We start from the raw sequence: 18,468 nt of genomic DNA on the forward strand, positions 1-18,468 counted from the left end.
TTTCTCAAATATTTTTCTTTTCCTTTTGGCATTAAAATTATTCCCCTACATATTGCTCTTATGGTATTATTTGCGTTGCTTTATTTTAGTATTTCTAAAATATTTTTAGACAAAAATTTCTTACTGCTTTCTTCTTTTACTACTTTTTTGTTTTGTTTTGTTGGTCGTGGGGCTTGAACTTTGGGCCTGAATGCTGTCCCTCAGCTCTTCAGCTCAAGGCTGGGCTCTACCACTTCCAGTTTTCTTGTGGTTTATTGGAGATAAGAGTCTCATGGACTTTCCTGCCTGGGCTGGCTTTGAACCACAATCCTCAGATCTCAGCCTCCTGAGTAGCTAGGATTACAAGCGTGAACCACTGGTGCCCGGCTTTTTACTTTTTTTTTTCTTGATTTGTGTTTGTTTGTTTTTTGGTGGTGGTGGCATTGAGCTTTGAACTCAGGGTCTCCAGCTCTGCTCTGCTTCCATGGCTAGAGTTCAAACACTGGAGCTGCTCCTTCAGTCCCCTTTTTTGCTTCTATCATCAGCTTTTTAGCTTTCTAATATATTGAAGGGGCGGTTAGCCTTATAAAGTATTTTCCATTAGCTTGCTCACTTTGAGATATTAAGAATTTTTCATTTGCCTTGTAAAAGTATCATTATGGTGTGCATTTTTATATAATTAATACTCTTCATAGTGCTTAGAAATGTTTGTCTAGCTCTAGAGCTGCTGGCTTGGGGCTGTATTCCTATCAATGCATTCTTGCCTTTGGACAACAGCTTAAACTTTTTATTATTGTCATTATTTCACCCAGCTATTGTTTAAGGCACTCATCAACAATTAAGCTGGTAATGACAACTTGGCATTTTCACATAATTTTTTGCTAATAATTTGGTAGTATGATGGCATAGGAAATCCCTTTGTGGTAAGCATTTCAATATTAAAGATAGAGACTCAGGTTCTGAAAGAGTGCAATCTTGCTTTAATGGATTCCTTGAGGGATGTAAAATATATAGCCATTGATCCATTTTGAGTTGATGTTAGTGCATGGTGACAGGCTGGGGTCCACTTTTAGTTTTCTGCATGTGGCTGCCAGTTTTCCCAGCAACAATAGTAGAAGAGGCTATGTTTTTTCCACTGTATGTCTTTGGCTTCTTTATCAAATATCAATTAACTGCAGTGTGTGGTTTTATTTCTGGGTCTTCTAATCTCTTCCATTGGTCTTTGGGTCTATTTTTGTGCCAATACCAAGCATTTTTTGTTGTTGTTATTATGGCTTTAAAGAAGAGCTTGAACTCTGGTATTGTGATACTTCATGTGTTGTTTCTAAAATTGCTTTGGCTATTCTAGGTCTTTTGTTGTTCCCTCTATTTCAGTAAGAAACACCACTGGGATTTTGCTGGGAATTGCATTGATTTTGTATATCATTTTTGGCAATATGACCATTTTTTTGAGGTTACTGTGAGTGGGGTTGTTTCTCTGATTTCCTTTTCTGCTTGTACATTGTTGGTGTACAGAAAAGCAATTGATTTTTGTGGGTTAATTTTGTATCCTGCTAACTTTGTTAAAGTGGTTTATAAGTTCTAGAAGTTTGGGAGTGGAGTTTTTGGGGTCATTAAGGTATAATATCCTGTCATCTGCAAATAGGAATCCTTTAATTTCTTCCTTCCCTATGTAGATCCCTTTAATGTCCTTTTCTTGCTTTATTGCTCTGGCTAAGGATTCCAGAACTATATTGAAGAGGAGTGGGGAGAGTGGGCATCTTTGCCTTGTTCCTGGTTTTAGGGGAATTGGTTTTAGTTTTTCTCCATTTAGTATGATACTGGCTGTTGGTCATCACATATGTTTCAAAGAATGTTCCTCCTATTCTTATTTTCTCCAGAGCTTTTAACAAAAGCCTTTTATTTTATGAAAAGCCTTTTTTGCATCAATGGAGATAATCATGTGGTTCTTGACCTTGGCTGTATTGATATGATTTAGTACATTTATTACATATATTAAAACAGTTTTGTATCTTTTAGATGAAGCATACATACTTTTTTTTATATGGTTCTGGATTCTTTTGTCTAAAATTTTATTAAGAAACTTTGCATCTGTGTTCATCAAAGAGATTGGTGTGTAGTTCTCTTTTTTTTTGTTGGATCTTTACCTGGTTTGGGGATGAGTGTGATATTAGCTTCAAAGAATGAGTTTGAGATTGCTCCCTCTGCTTCTAGAATTATAGAATTATATAGTGAATCCATCTGGACCTGGACTTTTCCTTATTGGAAAACTACTGCTCTATCTTATTATAAGTTATTGACTTATCTAGTTGATTTATATCTTCTTGGTTCAGCTTTGGCAATTTGTTTTTCTCTAGAAATGTGTCCATTTTTGCTAGGTTTTCTTTCTTTTTTTTCTTTTTTTTTGGAGGGGGGAATCTGTACTGATTTATTTAAAAATAGGTAAAATATGATTAATTTCTTTTTAAATATAGAGTGCTTTTTAAAGGAAGACTGTAGGGAGGAGGGAAGAAGGGAGGAAAGAGAGGCATGATTTCCTAGGGTAGACTAAAACATGAAGTAGAAAGAAAAGGAAGAATAAAATGGAGAATGGCTAAGAGAAACCACTGAACAAGGTTCTCATGGGTCAGAGCTCAGGACTTTAGCTCAACCCTTCCTTTTACTCTTTCTTCCTAGGTCCATAAGCCAACTGACAGGCTATAAAGCAATGAAGTGCCCAGTTCACAGTGAGAGAAAGTGGAAAGATGGGTCCTTGGTCCTCAAAGGACCAACACACAGACACACACCTTTAATTCGCAGAACTTAGCTTCCCCGAAAATGCAAGGCAGCCATGCAGTGCCTCAAGCCCTATCCATGGCCTATTTGAGAAACACCATGAGCAGCTCCATCCATCAGAGGTCCAGAAGGAATCTCTTAACCTGGGCCAGGTCCTGAGGCTTCAGATAGTCGCTGGTCTTCTCTTTACTGACCCATATGTGATAGCCCTTCTTCCCCACTTGGGAAAAGTCTCCACTGAGTAGCAGAGCTTTGAAGAAGATTTTGGCCCCCAGGTTGCTCTCTGTCCACATTGCCTGGGAGAACTTGAACTTGTAGTGACCACATTCCTAGGCTTCCATGATATTTTCTGACAGTGTGTCCAGCATTCTCTCAGCAGTCCCTCACAGGGTCTCTCCAGGCTGCCACTCTACTTGGGGCAACATCCAATCATTCTGGTCCCCATGTTTCATTCTAACAGGACAAGGTTCTTATCTAGCTTCCAGTGCAAGGAGATTTGGTCTTTTTATTTTCATTTTTTGGCATGTATTTCTTGAGCTTAGGGTTTGAACTGGAAGAATTTCTGTTCCCACATGTCTTCCAGATCTTGTACAAGCAGCATATCTTGTTCAACGTTGTCATCGAAGAGGTCGGCTTTCTTCTTTGCCAGTCGCTGGGCTTCATCCAGTGTGTGAAGCTCATGGTCAGAATACAAGTTTCACTCTGTCTCAATCTGCTGGAGAGGGCCTCCATCTCTCCCTACAGATTAGTCAGAGGTCTGGAGATGAGCGGTGGCTTCTGCAGACACAGCATGCCCAGCAGGCCCATTGAGACCTGCTGAGGGAGGGCCTGCCTTGAGGCACCACCAGCCTTTCAGCGCCCCCAGCCTAGGTTTTCCTTGTTTAGTGAATATATATTCTGGAAATAGTTCTTTATGACTATGTGAATGTCTTGGATGTTTGTTGTAATTTTTCCTGTGGCATCCCTGATCTTACTGATCTTACTGATCCCTGATCTCTCTCTCTCTCTCTCTCTCTCTCTCTCTCTCTCTCTCTCTCTCTCTCTCTCTCTCTCTGTGAATCTTGCAAAAGGTCCATCAATTTTATTGATTTTTTTAAAAAACAACAACAGCTTTTTGGTTCATTAATTTTATTTACAGTTTTTTTTTTTAAATCTATCTTATTAATTTCTGTCCTTGGTTATCTCACTATATCTAGCAACTTCAGGTTCAATTTTTTCTTGCTTTTAACAGTTTTAGTTGCATTATAATATTATTTACTTGAGCTGCTTCTCTTTTCTTGGTCTGTGTGCTCAGAGCAATGAACTTGTCTCTTAGGACTGCTTTTGCTGTGTCTCCAGAGGTTCTGTTGGGATGTATTTTTATTTTCATCAAATTGTAGGAACTTACTAATTTTTAAAAAATTTGTTCTGTGAACCAGGTGTTATTCAGTAGTATGCTGTTCAGCCTCCATGTACTTGAGTAATTTCTGCAGTATGCCTTGTTGTTGAGAACTAGCTTGATTCCACTGTAGTTGGAAAGAATACAAGGGATTATGTCAATCTCCTTGTATTTGCTTAAATTCTTTGTGTGAAGTATGATATGATCTATTTTGGAGAAAGTTCCATGGGTGTTTAGAAGAATGTGTATCGGGTTGTGGTTGGGTAGAAAACTCTGTAGATGTCTGTGAAGTCCATTTGGGATATATTATTATTAAGTTCAGAGGCTTCTTTGCTTGTCTTCTGGTTTACTTGTCCTTTGATGAGACTCAGGTATTAACATCCCCCACCACCACTGTGCTAAAAAAAAAAAAAGAGCTGAAATTGTGGTACCAATATACAATGGAATATTATGCAGCCATTAGAAAGGACAAAATAATGGCATTTACAGGGAAATGGATGAACCAGAAAAAACCATGTTGAATGAAATAAGCTAAGATCAGAGGGAAAATGGTACATGATCTCCCCAATATGTGAATGTTCAATTCAAAATGCAAGGAGATATGACAAACTAAACAGGACTCAAGAGATGAAGGACCTCTTCTTAATTTGTCACATTGGTTTTAGATGACACTATGGTCTTTCCCCCACCCCCAGTCCTGTAGCTTGAACTCAGGGCCTGGGCACTGTCCTTGAGTCTCTCTATGCTCAAAGCTAACACACTATCACTTGAGCCACAGTGCTACTTCTGGCATTTTCTGCTTACGTGGTACTGAGGAATTGAACCCAGGGCTTCATGCTTCAGGCAAGCACTCTACCACTAGGCCACATTCCCAGCCTGACCCTATGTTCTTGACCCTACATATGGTATATACATGTGCACATAAAAAGGAAGCTAGAGGAAGGCACAGAATTAGAAGAAAATGAGTGGAAAAAAAGAACCTGTCTGTTTATGATCATTTCAATACTCAAGGATATAAATACTCTATGAAATTAAAAAAAAACACTGTCACCAGTGACTAACGCCTGTAATCCTAGCTACTCAGGAGGCTGAGATTCAAGAATTGAAGTTCAAAGCTAGGCCGAACAGGAAAGTCCGTGAGACTCTTATCTCCAATAAACCACCAGAAAACTAGAAGTGGTGCTGTGGCTCAAGTAGTAAACTTGCTAGCTTTGAGCTGAAGAGCTGAGGGACAGCGCCCAGGCCCAGAGTTCCCAAGCCCCACGACCGACACACACACACACACACACACACACACACACACACACACACACACACACACACACACACACACACACACACACACACACACACACACACACAAGACATAGTCAACATCAGTTTTCATGATATACATCCCAACCAAAGTAATGTAACATGATCTGTTGCTGCTGTCCCTAGGATGGATAAGTCCATCTTGCAGAGTTTCTATTCTTTTGTTGTTGGTGGTGGTAGTGGTGGTTGTGGGGCTTGAAGGGTGGTAGTGGTGGTTGTGGGGCTTGAACTCTGGGCCTGGGCGCTGTCCCTCAGCACTTCAGTTCAAGGCTAGCGCATTACTACTTGAGCCACAGCACTACTTCTGGCTTTCTAAGTGGTTTATTGGAGATAAAAGTCTCAAGGACTTTCCTGCCTGGGCTGGCTTTGAACCACAATCCTCACATCTCAGCATCCTGAGTAGGTAGGATTACAGGCATGAGCCACCAGTGTTTGGCAGTTTCTATTCTTTTATTGGTGAAAGCTGCCACTAACTGCTAGTAACTGGTCACCAATATGAAAATAACCAACTTTGAAGTGACACTTTGGCTCAAAGTGGTAGAGTGCTAGTTTTGAGCAAAGATGGTCAGGGACAGTGCCCAGACCCTGAATTCAAACCCATGACCACCAACAACAACAATGAAAGGAAAGGAAAGGAAAGGAAAGGAGAGGAGAGGAGAGGGGAGGGGAGGGGAGGAGAGGGGAGGGGAGGGGAGGAGAAGAGAGGAGAGGAAAAGAGAGGAGAGGAGGAGATATCCAACTTGAATTTCACTAGTCACACAAAATCTAGATCTTTGGTCTTTGAAGACACATCCAATTTAAAAGTCTTATTGATAGAGCACTTAGGAGATCATAGGGATGGATTGTTTTAATGAACACTATCCTATATCTTATTTTGTGAATTCACTTGACAGATTAGATTCACACCACTGACATCACTTGTAGGGATAAAAGCAACATTGACCTCTTTAATACCTGATTGTTTAGGAAGGTGGTCTCTGAACGTCTTCCTTGTTGCCAGTTAACATGATATAATTTACTGACTGTAACTGCAACTTATGACACTCCAAGAGATCTGACCAACGTGCCTTACTCTTGCATTGGTCCTCCCATCACAAATTCAGCCTCCGAGTCTCCTTTGCTGCCATCTATAAATAAAACAGACACATCTACCTAGGCTGCTTCTGTAATCTCATTTGGAATAAAATGATTATAGCCTAGAGCATCCATTAGTGATTAGTGATTGTGGTTTCAAATTTGATCATACCAGCATCCATTGTTACTCCCTTTTTCTTTCCACATCACCCTTACCCCAGACACTATGCAAATGCTTTCCAGATGTTTTGGACCTTTAATCAAAGTGATGCATATTTCTTTTGCTTACAAGACCCAGATGATAAAGCATCTGGCATAGCAGAGTAGTTCTGCCAACATCAACATAGTAGTAGCAGCCTCCCACATTGCCACTTCTCCAGTTCTACTTTCACATCTCTAATGGCCTCAGCTTGTCAGACAGTTTTATTAGCCCTGATGGGGAACTGTGTTTTCTTGGTGCTTGAATGGAGTGGGGTAGAAGAGGTGGTTTAGAAGTGATCTCAAGAATATCAGAAGCAGTTCTTATATCCTCACCAGGTTCTTTTTGAAGTGTGTGGAAACTATGACCGTTTTCTTCAGAAATTACTCCAGGCACTTCAAATTGCACAATTTGCTCCTTTCCAGATACAGTCATTTTAGCAACATTAGGGACATTTCAAACTCATTATAAGATGATTGAGATCCTACTGCTTTGCCTTCTGATCTTCAAATGACGTGCTATCTTATTCCAGAACATGAAGAAAACCTTGTACACACCAAACCTTTTCTTCAGAACTGCTTCAATCAGTACTTCATCTGACACAGAATCTCTTAGTATTTACCTGCCCCATATAATCAAGACATTAAGAAAGATAAGCCAGGCTGGGAATGTGGCTTAGTGGTAAAGGGCTTGCCTGCCATGCATGAAGCCCTGGGTTCAATTCCCTAGTACCACATAAACTGAAAAAGCTGGAGGTGATGCTGTGGCTCAAGTTGTAGAGTGCTAGCCTTGAGCAAAAGAAGCTCAGGGACAGTGCCCAAACCCTAAGTTCAAGCCCCAGGACTGCCAAAAAAGAAAAAAAGAAAGATAAGCCTCCTCAGTATGGTGGTCCAAAAGAAAAATAGAAGAACCTTTCAAATCTTCCTAATCATCCTACAGATTTGTCCTATCATTAATAAATAAACTAAGCAGCTATAGATGAGGAAATAAAATAGTCATCCTGTAGAGACTGGCCATGGAGATTACCATCTTTAAAAACGTGGTGATAATTGTAACCCCTCTGTACAGTATTTTCACAATAAAAAAATAACTAAAAATAAAATTAAAAAATTAAAAACTTGGTGATTAGAACCTTGGTATTCTTTTGCTTAACCATGATAACATCCTGTTTAACATTGATAAGTTGCAACTGTGGCACAGAGACTACTTTGGCTCTGCCTTGACTTTGGGCAGACCTCTGCATAGGCCATGCATTTCCGTGTACCACACAGAGACAGCATCTTCGGGGGACAGCCTGCTTCTCTGGAGACACACTTGAATTCTAAAAATATTTAATTAAAACATTGAATAAAGTGAATTCAAATAAATGACTTTCAACATTAAAACATCTTATTCACTACATTCTAAATATATGCTTTAAAATGAAGATGAGATTTATTGAATAACAGTTTGTAAATTAGAAGCTTGAGTGAAGGCACAGACATAGGAATAAAATGTGAATTAGGAATCATAGCCCAGTGGCTAGGCACCAGTGGCTCATGCCTATAATCCTAGCTACTCAGGAGGATTGGATCCACAGATTGTGGTTAGAAGACAGCCTGGGCAGACAAACTCTTACTTATTTCCTCCTCACCAACAAAAAGAAGAAAATGGAGATGTGGCTCAAATAACAAAGTGCCAGTCTTATGTGAAAAAGCTAAGCAAGAGTGGGAAGCCCTGAGTTCAAGACCCAGGACCCCAAACAATCAAACAGCTGGGCTCTGGTGGTTAATCGTAGCTACTCAGGAGATTGAGATTTGAAGATCACAGTTCTAAGCCAGCCCGGGAAGGAAAGTATGTGAGACTCTTTTTTTTTTGGTCGGCTGTGGGGCTTGAACTCTGGGCCTGGGCGCTGTCCCTCAGCTCTTCAGCTCAAGGCGAGCGCTCTACCATTTGAGCTACAGCACCACTTCCGGTTTTCTGGTGGTTTATTGGAGATAGGAGTCTCATGGTCTCTTCTGCCCGGGCTGGCTTTGAACCGCAATCCTAAGATCTCAGCCTCCTGAGTAGCTAGGATTACAAGCGTGAGCCACCAGAACCCGGCTAGTATGTGAGACTCTTATCTCCAATAAACCACTAGAAAACTGGAAGTGGCACTATGGCTTAAGTGGTAGAGTGCTCACGTTCAGCAGAAGAGCTCAGGGACAGTGCACAGGCCCAGCGTTCAAGCCCCACAACTGACAAAAACAAACAAACAAAAGTGCTAAGAACCCCAGAAGGTGTTAGGAGAAGGTCCTGTTTGTCTAATGAAAGTTCCAAAAGACAGATAAGAAAAAACACATGAAAGGTAAAAATGGATAGAAATGTCCCTCCCTCCCATACTCCATGTTGGTCAAACACAAAATTTTATATGTAATATAAGTTCATTATGTCCCATGCTTAAAAATAAATAAAATCATGTCCTCATTTAGTCAGACTGTTAAATAATAGAAACAGGTAGCAAAGGAACCTGCTCTTGAGGACAAAAAGACTGGTATCTTGATAGCAGTAATGGAGGCCTGAAGAAAATGGAACCATTTCTACCTAGTGCTGAGAAAAAAGACTATTATTCAAGAATTCTATTTCTGGATAAATTATTATTCAAAACATGAGAGTGATGTGAAAAGAAAAGATGGCATTTACCACCCACAGACCCCCATGGAGAGTGTTACTAAAGGAAGTGCTAAGGAAAGAATTACTTAAAGAAGGAAACATGCATAAAACAGTAAGTCTGGAACATGCACAACAAACACACAGGTATGTGTGCCCATTTGTGCAGGCACACCCCTACACACACATATGTGTATTAAGTAGTGGGGGAGGCAACCAGAAGTGTTTTCCATAGGAATATGCCAACCATATTATACACAATATGAAATCACAAATGAAACACAGAACAGACAAACAGGAATTCAAAATTTGGGTGAGGAGGATCCTCAGAGATCATATGTAGTAGAGCAATTCAAGGGGCTCTACTCTTTTTTTGCAATTTTTTAATTGTGATTAAGTGATTATGTAATTTCACAAATTTCACAGTATTGTGGGAGAGGGATGCTTATTTAAAGTCACAAACACATTCTAACTCATGGGGCAAATTGTCTATCATGGTCTATAAAGTTTGAGTTCTATGGTTTTGACAATACAGTTATTTCTTCCACATTGGGTGATATGTACATTCCTTTCCTTTTGCACGTTGGCTTTACTTTCTGATAGCTTGGGGAATGAGAAAAGACAAATGAACCTTACTTTGTGCTTGGATTTTAACCACCATCACAAGATTATTTGAGTTGAGCAAAAGACTTTCCCTGGGGGCAGTTGATGAAATGTCAAGTCTGTCCCCAACATTAGGTCAGTAGAAGCACAGAGTAGGAGGTTTGCAAGAAAAGAAAATAAGAATTGAAAGGCTTAGCTTATCAGAAAAGAGGGAGGAGTCAGAACATTGAATGTTTGTGGAGTTAAAAAAACATAGAGGTGTTCCTTAGTGAGGCGTAGAGGAGGTTGGGCAGCAGGGGAGAGGATAAAGGGCAAAATTCCCAGGGGGAGAGGGTAGGAGTGGTATTGGTGCTGAAGAGTTAATTTAATTATTATTTTTTTTTTTTGGTTGTGGTACTTGAACTCTGAGCCAGGGCACTGCACGGTCCCTCAGCTCTTCAGCTCAAGGCGAGTGCTCTACCACTTGAGCCACAGCGCCACTTCCCTGAAGAGTTAATTTAAAATGACAGCCCCAGAGTTGTGGGAAAGACATTTAGAATGGGGAAAGACTTGATGTGTGAGGACTTAAAAAAATAAAAGGGTTGGGGTGGAGATGTGGTGGTTATATGGAAGTGTTAAGTTAAAGAGCTATTGCATGATTATTAATGCATTACTAATTGCATCATCACTAATTAGTAATCATGCAATAGCTCTAACCAGCGCTGCAGCATGTTTACACAGGAGAGTTGTAGGCCCTTCAGGGGGCAGAGCAGTAGAGGTGAATTACATAGGATCCTATTTTAACTTGCTTAAATGATGTTATGAGAACCACTGCCTTTGGTTTCAGACAGTTTTAATAGGAATTTGAGTTATAAAACATATCCCACTGACCCAGGTCCCAGGGAAAATCATTGTTTGGTCTCTACTGAAATCTATGCAATGGATGCTATGAAGGAAGAATTAATAACACTGTATAAACGCTGACCAAATTCTTATAGTATGATCTCCTGGCTGGGATTAAATTATGGAAAGGCGGATGCAACTGGTAAAGAAGGATAATAAGAAAGAAAGCACAAGCTGTTTTAGGGCTGTGAAGCTGAGGAGAGAGGGGAAACTGAGCTATTTGAGAAAATTAAATTGGAGTGCCAGTCGGAGCTTTCAGAGACATCCCAGACTCTGCCTCTCAAAGCCTTTCTCCTCTGGGCAGAGTGGAAAGGGACATCAAAGGAAAACCTCATTTGGAAGTACAAAAAGAAAGACTCCAGTTTTTAAAAACAAAACAAAACAAAAACAAAAACCCTGACTCCTGAATTTTCATAAGTCAAAACAAAAAAGCACTGGTCTTCAGTGGACACCCCACCAAGACTCTGCACTCTCTAAAAGGGACCCATTGTCCATCCCAAGGAGAAAGCTTTCGCAAGTGAGATAGAAGATTTGCCATACCTTTCCACCACAGAAATGTATTTGTATCATTGGCACCAGCCTCCCCCATCACCATTACCATTATAAGAATCCTCTCCAAAGAAGGAGGAGACTATAGCAAGTAAGGCATTAAGAACATTTGCTCTGGACTGGGAAGGTGGCTCAGTGCCTTGTATGCTTGAGGCCCTGGGTTCGATTCCTCAGCAGGGGAAAAAAAGCCGGAAGTGGCGCTGTGGTTCAAGTGGTAGAGCACTATCCTTGAGCTGAAGAGCTGAGGGACAATGCCCAGGCCCAGGTTTCTAACACATTTATAAGATTATTTCTTTGTTGCTTTGTATTTCCCTCCCCCACAGTATAACCTCTGCTTTCACTGTATTTGATGTCGGTATAATTTGTGGAGGGGAAGGGGAAAAACAAATCGTTTAAATAGGGATACAGGTGGACCCATTGCAACAATGAGATGTACAAGTCGTTATGTGGAAAACAAACTTTACAACTTTGGTGGGGGGGAGGGGGAGCAGGGAGGATTGGGTAGGGGGGAGTGGGAGTGGGGAGGATTGGGGGGCCAGGGGGAGGATGGGAAGGGTGGGAAGGGAAGGAAAGGGGAAACAAAGGAGGAGGCTACAATGCTTGATAAGAAATGTACTCATTATGTTGCCCATGTAATTGTAACCCCTCTGTACAGTATTTTCACAATAAAAAAAAAAGAAAAAAAAAGACATTTGCTCTTATACCCTAGTGGTGGTCAAGCTAACAAGTGTGAAAAAGCCTTTGGCATTTTTTAAAGTGCAATCAATAAAGCAGAGTTCTGTCAAAAATTAGTAAGTTGGGCTGGGAAGGTGGCTCAGTGGTAGAATGTTTGCCTTGCATTCATGTTGCCCTGGGTTCAATTCCTCAGCACCATATAAGCAGAAAAAGCAGGAAGTAGTGCTGTGGCTCAAGTGGTAGAGTGCTAGCCTTGAGCTGAAGAGCTGAGGGACAGTGTCCAGGCCCAGAGTTCAGGCCCCATGACAAACAAACAAATAAACAAAAAAGAATAAGTTAATAGCTAGAGACAAACACTGTGCAGGCATTGCAAATAGTTGGGATTACAGCAAAATGTGCTCAATGTATTTGTCTACTTACAATACTAGGAGATGTGTTTGCCATTAAGTTGCTCATCACAAGAGCATCCAACTTGGGGTGTAATCTCTGGCAACTTGCATGCCCTCTTGAAAGAAGGGCTTTCTGTGCTGTGAAATACATAGAAATACATACCGTGCACAACTATTCCTGAAATTGATATTATGTGAAACCTGGGAGGGTGGTCTTTGGGTGTTTTCTGGGGCCAATGATAATTTTTGGTTGAGGAACCAGGTTGGAATGGGGAATTTCATCTGGGCCACCACTTTCAACTATAAATGATTATAATCATTTATCTGCATCTCTATGTCCTGGTCGGGGCAGGAGGAATTTGCCAAAGACCAACAGACTTATTTAATCTTACTATATTTCACAAAGGTTCTAAAAATGTGAAGAGTTCTAAAATGTGAAGATTGCATTAGTCCATTGGTTGTTCATATATTTAAATAAAATGGTCTACAAACTATTTTAAATAATAAAAATAAATAAATACACATTAAATATGTATCTTACCCTGGAATGTGAAGTGGATAAAAGTCTAGGGTTATCTATATAAGGAGGAGGGACAAATGATAACAAAGCAGGGGAAGAAAGGGCAAGATCTTCCTTTAAAGGAAGGAAAAAACATCTGTGAGGAATTGTAAGGGATCTCAAAAAGGTCAAAGAGAAGACTTAATAACAGTAAAACCATATAAAACACTGCTACTACTACTACTATTCTACCATGTAGAATATAGTGGAATATTACTTCCAAATATTTATGACTAAAAATAACTGGGTACTTAAAGATAATAAAAGTACAATTAAAAAAACTGTCAACCAGAAAGTGCAGATAAGTAAAAACTACCTTGGAGAAATTAAGATAACTTGCAGACATTGTTTCAGGCAAATAAAAATTTAGCAGTAGAGTCATAACTATAAAAATGGATAAACACTGGGCACCCATGGCTCATGCCTGTAATCCTAGCTACTCAGGAGGCTGAGATCTGAGGATTGCAGTTCAAAGCCAGCCTCGACAGGAATGTTCCTGAGACTCTTATCTCCAATTAACCACCAGAAAGTGGTGCTGTGGCTCAAATGGTAGAGCGCTAGCTTTGAACTGAAGAGCTCAAGGACAGCTCCCAGGCCCAGAGTTCAAGCCCCATGACTGGGAGAAAAAAAAAAAGGAAAAAAAATCTTACCTTTCATGTCATACATAATATTCTTTGCATTACATTATATTTTTCCTATGATAACATAGTTATTTTGTAAAGCTTTTTCCATATTTAATTTGATCTTTCATGTGTTCTTAGTTTAATTACATTTCTCCTGCCCAATTTAGTAACATAAATGGAAATTAAAGCCACAATAACAGAACATAATTGTTTACATAATTTTAATGCTTTGTATTTACTGTACCTTTGCTTTCGCTTTACCTTGAATTTTCAATTTTTTAAACAACTAAAATGTTGGCTGAGGTTTTTCTAGTCCTGGAAAGAGGCATGACATTTTCTGTCCTCATGTCCCAAGTTCTGCAGTGAAGTCCTATTTCCCAGCAAACAATTTGTTCCAAGACCACACTGTGGGTTTGAGAGTTCACACACTGGTAATATAGACTTATGTCTCACTCATGGATTTGGGGAAGCAGCAAGAGTGTGGAGATGCTAGTATGAGCCCTTCACTCCGCCATCTCCTCATCCAGTAGGGAGGGGCAGAGCTAGAGCATAAGTTGTGTGAACGGAGGCTTAAGGATGCACACCCTGGGGAGAGGGTTGCTGCCTGAGTCCACAGCAATACTGAATGCATTAATATACCTAAAACATAAAAACTCCCCTAATCTACTAAGCATACCTCACAACCTTAATAAAGTGGCAAGTTATAGAGGAAGAATAATCACATGCCCAATCATCACATGAAAAAATGTCAAATATATTAACAATACCACCAAGGTATTTTTTCATACTTATTAGTATTGCAAAAACATGCTGAAGGGGCATTTGGTAAAATGGAAGTTCTCTTATGCTGTTGGCAAAGTATAATTGGATATAAACATCCTGAATAGCTAGTTAGTTTTGTTCTCTAAGTTGAACATGTAGTGTCTGGAATACAAAAATCCCATTCCTGGGAACACATTTATTAGAAAATTCTCATTTCTGTCCAAAAATAAACATGCTCAAAATGTTTACAAAAGTATTTTTTGTATTAGAAAAATCAGGAAGACAGTATACATGTTATTGAGTGAGATGATGTTTTAACCCATGTGTTATATCTTTGCAATGGTAAGTATGCCATAAGGATAACTAGGAATGGAACTATAGAATTTAAAATGAAGGCCTTTTACACATTAATTTTTAATGAAGATGGCAAATTATAGATTTTGTTTGAAAACATTTAAGAACTGGAGTCATGGATCAGGTGGCAGTGTACTTGTCTGGCAAGTGTGAGGATCTGGGTTAAACTGCAATATCATCAATATCAATCTCATATATATATATAATCCTAAATATGTTTATTTTTATTTTTATTTTTATTTTTTTGTCTGTTGTGGGGGCTGAAGTCTGGGCCTGGGTGCTGTCTCTCAGCTCTTCAGCTCAAGGCCAGCACCCTGCCATTTGAGCCACAGCACCACTTCCAGCTTTTTTCTGCTTATGTGGTGCTGAGGAATCGAACCCAGGGCCTCATGCATGCGAGGCAAGCACTCTACCACTGAGCCACCTTCCCAGCCCCCTAACTATGTTTTTAAATAGTTAACTTCTGAAGCAGTCTACTACTGCTTAGTCAGATATACAAGGACTACAATCACAGAGGAAGAATTTATTTAGTCACATACAGGGTAATGGAGAGCGAAGCAGCTGGTAAACACATAAAATCCTGCTTCTTAACCAGGCAGGCAGTTTGCTCCAGGAGGAAGTCATCTGAGTTGGCTGCTCTCACCCTGCCCCCAGGGGCCTCCAGTCACAGAAAGAATCTGCACTCAATCATTAGCTGTACATAATCATTCAACCAGTATCTACTGAGCAGCCTTCCTTCAGGTCTGTGCCAGTTGTCTCCAACACATTCAATGTGTGAGATTAAAGTTCATTTTGGCCTTTCTCTACTAGCACAGCCTCCTGACTCATATGCCAAGCACAAGTCAGCTTGACCTCTCAATGGTTCTGTAGCAAAAAAGTACAGAGATTATCTGCAGACAGAAACCGGTGACCAAGGAACCACACAGGGTATGGAAGATACAGTCTGAGCAATCCACAAAAGAGACTCATATTAAGGATCAAATGTAGTCAGACCACGTTTGTTCTGCTACAAACATCTGAGTCAACTTCTTCAGAATAAGTCCCATTGGATGATCTTTACAAAAAGTAACAAAATGGCTTCAAACTCTTGTTGGTGAGTTTTGTGACAATACAGAAATGTGATCTAAGGCAAACAATGCCTTCAGAGATCAAGAAACATTTACACAATTCAACCTTAACCCAGTGAGCAGTGTGGCTGTCAGTACATTGCATGCAGATCCTGCAGGAAGTGACCTGAGGCTATACTTCAGGTGCCTCCAAATGTTGATCAAGGCCTCTTCTTTCTCAGGCTGATTCCCTTTCCTGACATTAATTCACATAATTCTCCAACTAGCAGTTTTAAAAACACTCCCTTTGCCTATCATAAAGCCATCTTACTCACCCACACATGCATACACACACAACTTCTCTTTATCTGGTTCTCAAGATTCTGCAACTCAGTGTAATTCTACATAAACTACTAATGGGTAGATCTGAATTCTGAACAAATTAATAGGTTTTGGAATACATCAACAAGCAGAATAATGGGATCTTTGGCTTTGCCAAATCAAAAGTGAAGACTTTGAAACACTGGCTCTCACAGAGGCAGAGTAACCAGCAAAACCCAGGCAAGGTGTGGCTCATGTGGAAGAGTTCCAGTCATAAGTGAAAAAGCTGAGACAAATTGATACAATAAAGTTGCTTGTGTGTGTGTGTGTATGTGTGTGTGTGTGTGTGTGTGTGTGTGTGTGTGTGTAAAAACATTGCTTCAGGGTGTCAGTGGCTCATGCCTGTAATTCTAGCTACTTAGGAGGCTGAGATCTGAGGATCATGTTTCAGAGCCAGCCTGGACAGGAAAGTACATGAGACTCTTATCTCCAATGAACCACCAGAAAACCAGAAGTAGCACTGTGGCTCAAGTGGTACAGTGCTTGCCTTGAGCTGAAGAGCTTAGTGACAGTGCCCAGGCCCAGAATTAAAGCCCTGTGACTGACCAAAAAACAAAACAATAGAAAAATTGCTATTTGTGGATGAGAGAGTAGAAGAGTTAAGCCAACTTAAGAGCAGCCTAGATTTATCAACCAAGGGTTTGTTGATAATAGGGCAAACAAAATTCACAGGAATTAAACAAGACAAATGACAATAGATGAAAGAATGCATTTTAGATAAGCAATTGGAGACACAAGACACAAACAACTTCTCAGGTAAGTGTAGTTGTAGACAGAAGGTGTAAAAGAGAAAGTAGACTAGAAAGGTTGATGGGAATGAAAGGTGTGATAGATGTTACTGTTACTATTGTGATTGAAAGAAGTGTCTAAAATCCACTTTTTTTTTTTGTTTTTAAAATACAGACTCCTGTAATGTGCTCATGAAGTAAGGGGGAGCAAATAAAGACAAAGTACCCTGAATGTCTCAATTTTTTACCTTTATCTTTTGTCCTGAGTCATTCTTTCCAGGTGTCACTTTATAGCCAATCATGGAATTAAGGGAGGGTCCAGCCCACATGCCTATCATAGCAAGGCCCTACCTCACTAATTCTGAGACAATGGACTGTCAGACCCCTGAGCCACTATCAGAGCCCTGAACCACATCTGAACCTACCTATGACTTGGGACTGTTTTAACTATGCATAATTTCTCATCCTGCCCCCAAGTCTTATTGAACAGAAGGTTAAAGACACCTGAATATGGCTGAAGATGTATTGAAATGTTATCTTCCTATGGCTGTCACATAATTTCTTTTTCTGAACTTCATCAACTCTCTTTATTTGGTATACAGGAGTGAGTAGACAATATGTAGGATTTCTGGAGTTTGGACAGATTCAAAAAATCTGGTTTTTGCAGGGCATCAGTGGCTCATGCCTGTAATCCTACCTACTCAAGATCTGAGGTTCAAAGCCAGCCCAAGCAGAAAAATCCACAACACTTAATCTCCGATAAACCACCAGAAAACAAGGAGTGGTGCTGTGGCTTAAGTCATAGAGCACTAGCCTTGAGCAGAAGAGCTGAGGGTCAGCACCCAGTCCCAGAGTTCAAGCCCCACGACAGACAAAAAAAAAGAAAAAATCTCTTAGCCTGGTGCTGGTGGCTTATGCCTGTAATGTAGCTTCTCATTAAGACTGCAGTTCAAAGGAAAGTCTTTGAGACTGTTACCTCCAGTTAACCATCCTAAAGCAGAAGTGGAGCTATGACTCAAAGTTGTAGACTACTAGCCTACAAGAAAAAGAAAAAGAAAAAAAAGCTTAGGGACATTGCCAGGCTCTGAGTTCAAGCTCCAAGACAACCAAAATAAAAATAAGAATAAATCATTCTGGTGTTGTGATGGATGACTTGAAAGACTGGTGGGAGGATCAAGTACGAAGAGGTTGTGGTCTAGGAAAAACAAAACAAAACAGTATAGTTAGTACAGCTGGAGTCCAGAAGAAAGAAGAAATCTACAAAAACTTGAACAAAAACTTGCTGTAGTGCCTTTAAGATTGTTGGAAGTTGGGGCTGGGAAGGTGGCTCAGTGGTAGAGCGCTTGCCTTGCATGCATGAGGCCCTGGGTTCTATTCCTCAGCACCACATAAGCAGGAAAAAAAAGCCAGAAGTGGCGCTGTGGCTCAAGCAGTAGAGGGACAGCGCCCAGGTCCAGAGTTCCCAGGTCCAGAGTTCAAGCCCCAAGACCAAAAAAAAAAAAAGATTCTTCCATTGAAACAGAGGCCACAAGAAAGGATGTATACAATTCTCCACTCTACTGTTCCATGG

At 40.2% G+C, this 18,468-nt stretch overlaps 2 pseudogenes; one reads left to right on the plus strand and one right to left on the minus strand.

Moving 5' to 3' along the window:
* Positions 1-2,870: 2,870 nt before the first annotated feature.
* LOC138832793 (large ribosomal subunit protein mL46 pseudogene) lies at positions 2,871-3,561 on the minus strand (annotated as a pseudogene).
* A 7,392-nt stretch (positions 3,562-10,953) lies between these two features.
* On the plus strand, positions 10,954-15,469 carry LOC138832794 (male-specific lethal 1 homolog pseudogene; annotated as a pseudogene).
* The last annotated feature ends 2,999 nt before the right edge of the window (positions 15,470-18,468 follow it).

This window comes from Dipodomys merriami, unplaced genomic scaffold, assembly GCF_024711535.1.
Source record: "Dipodomys merriami isolate MVZ:Mamm:240054 unplaced genomic scaffold, mDipMer1.0.p SCAF_20, whole genome shotgun sequence".
Lineage (NCBI taxonomy): Eukaryota > Metazoa > Chordata > Mammalia > Rodentia > Heteromyidae > Dipodomys > Dipodomys merriami.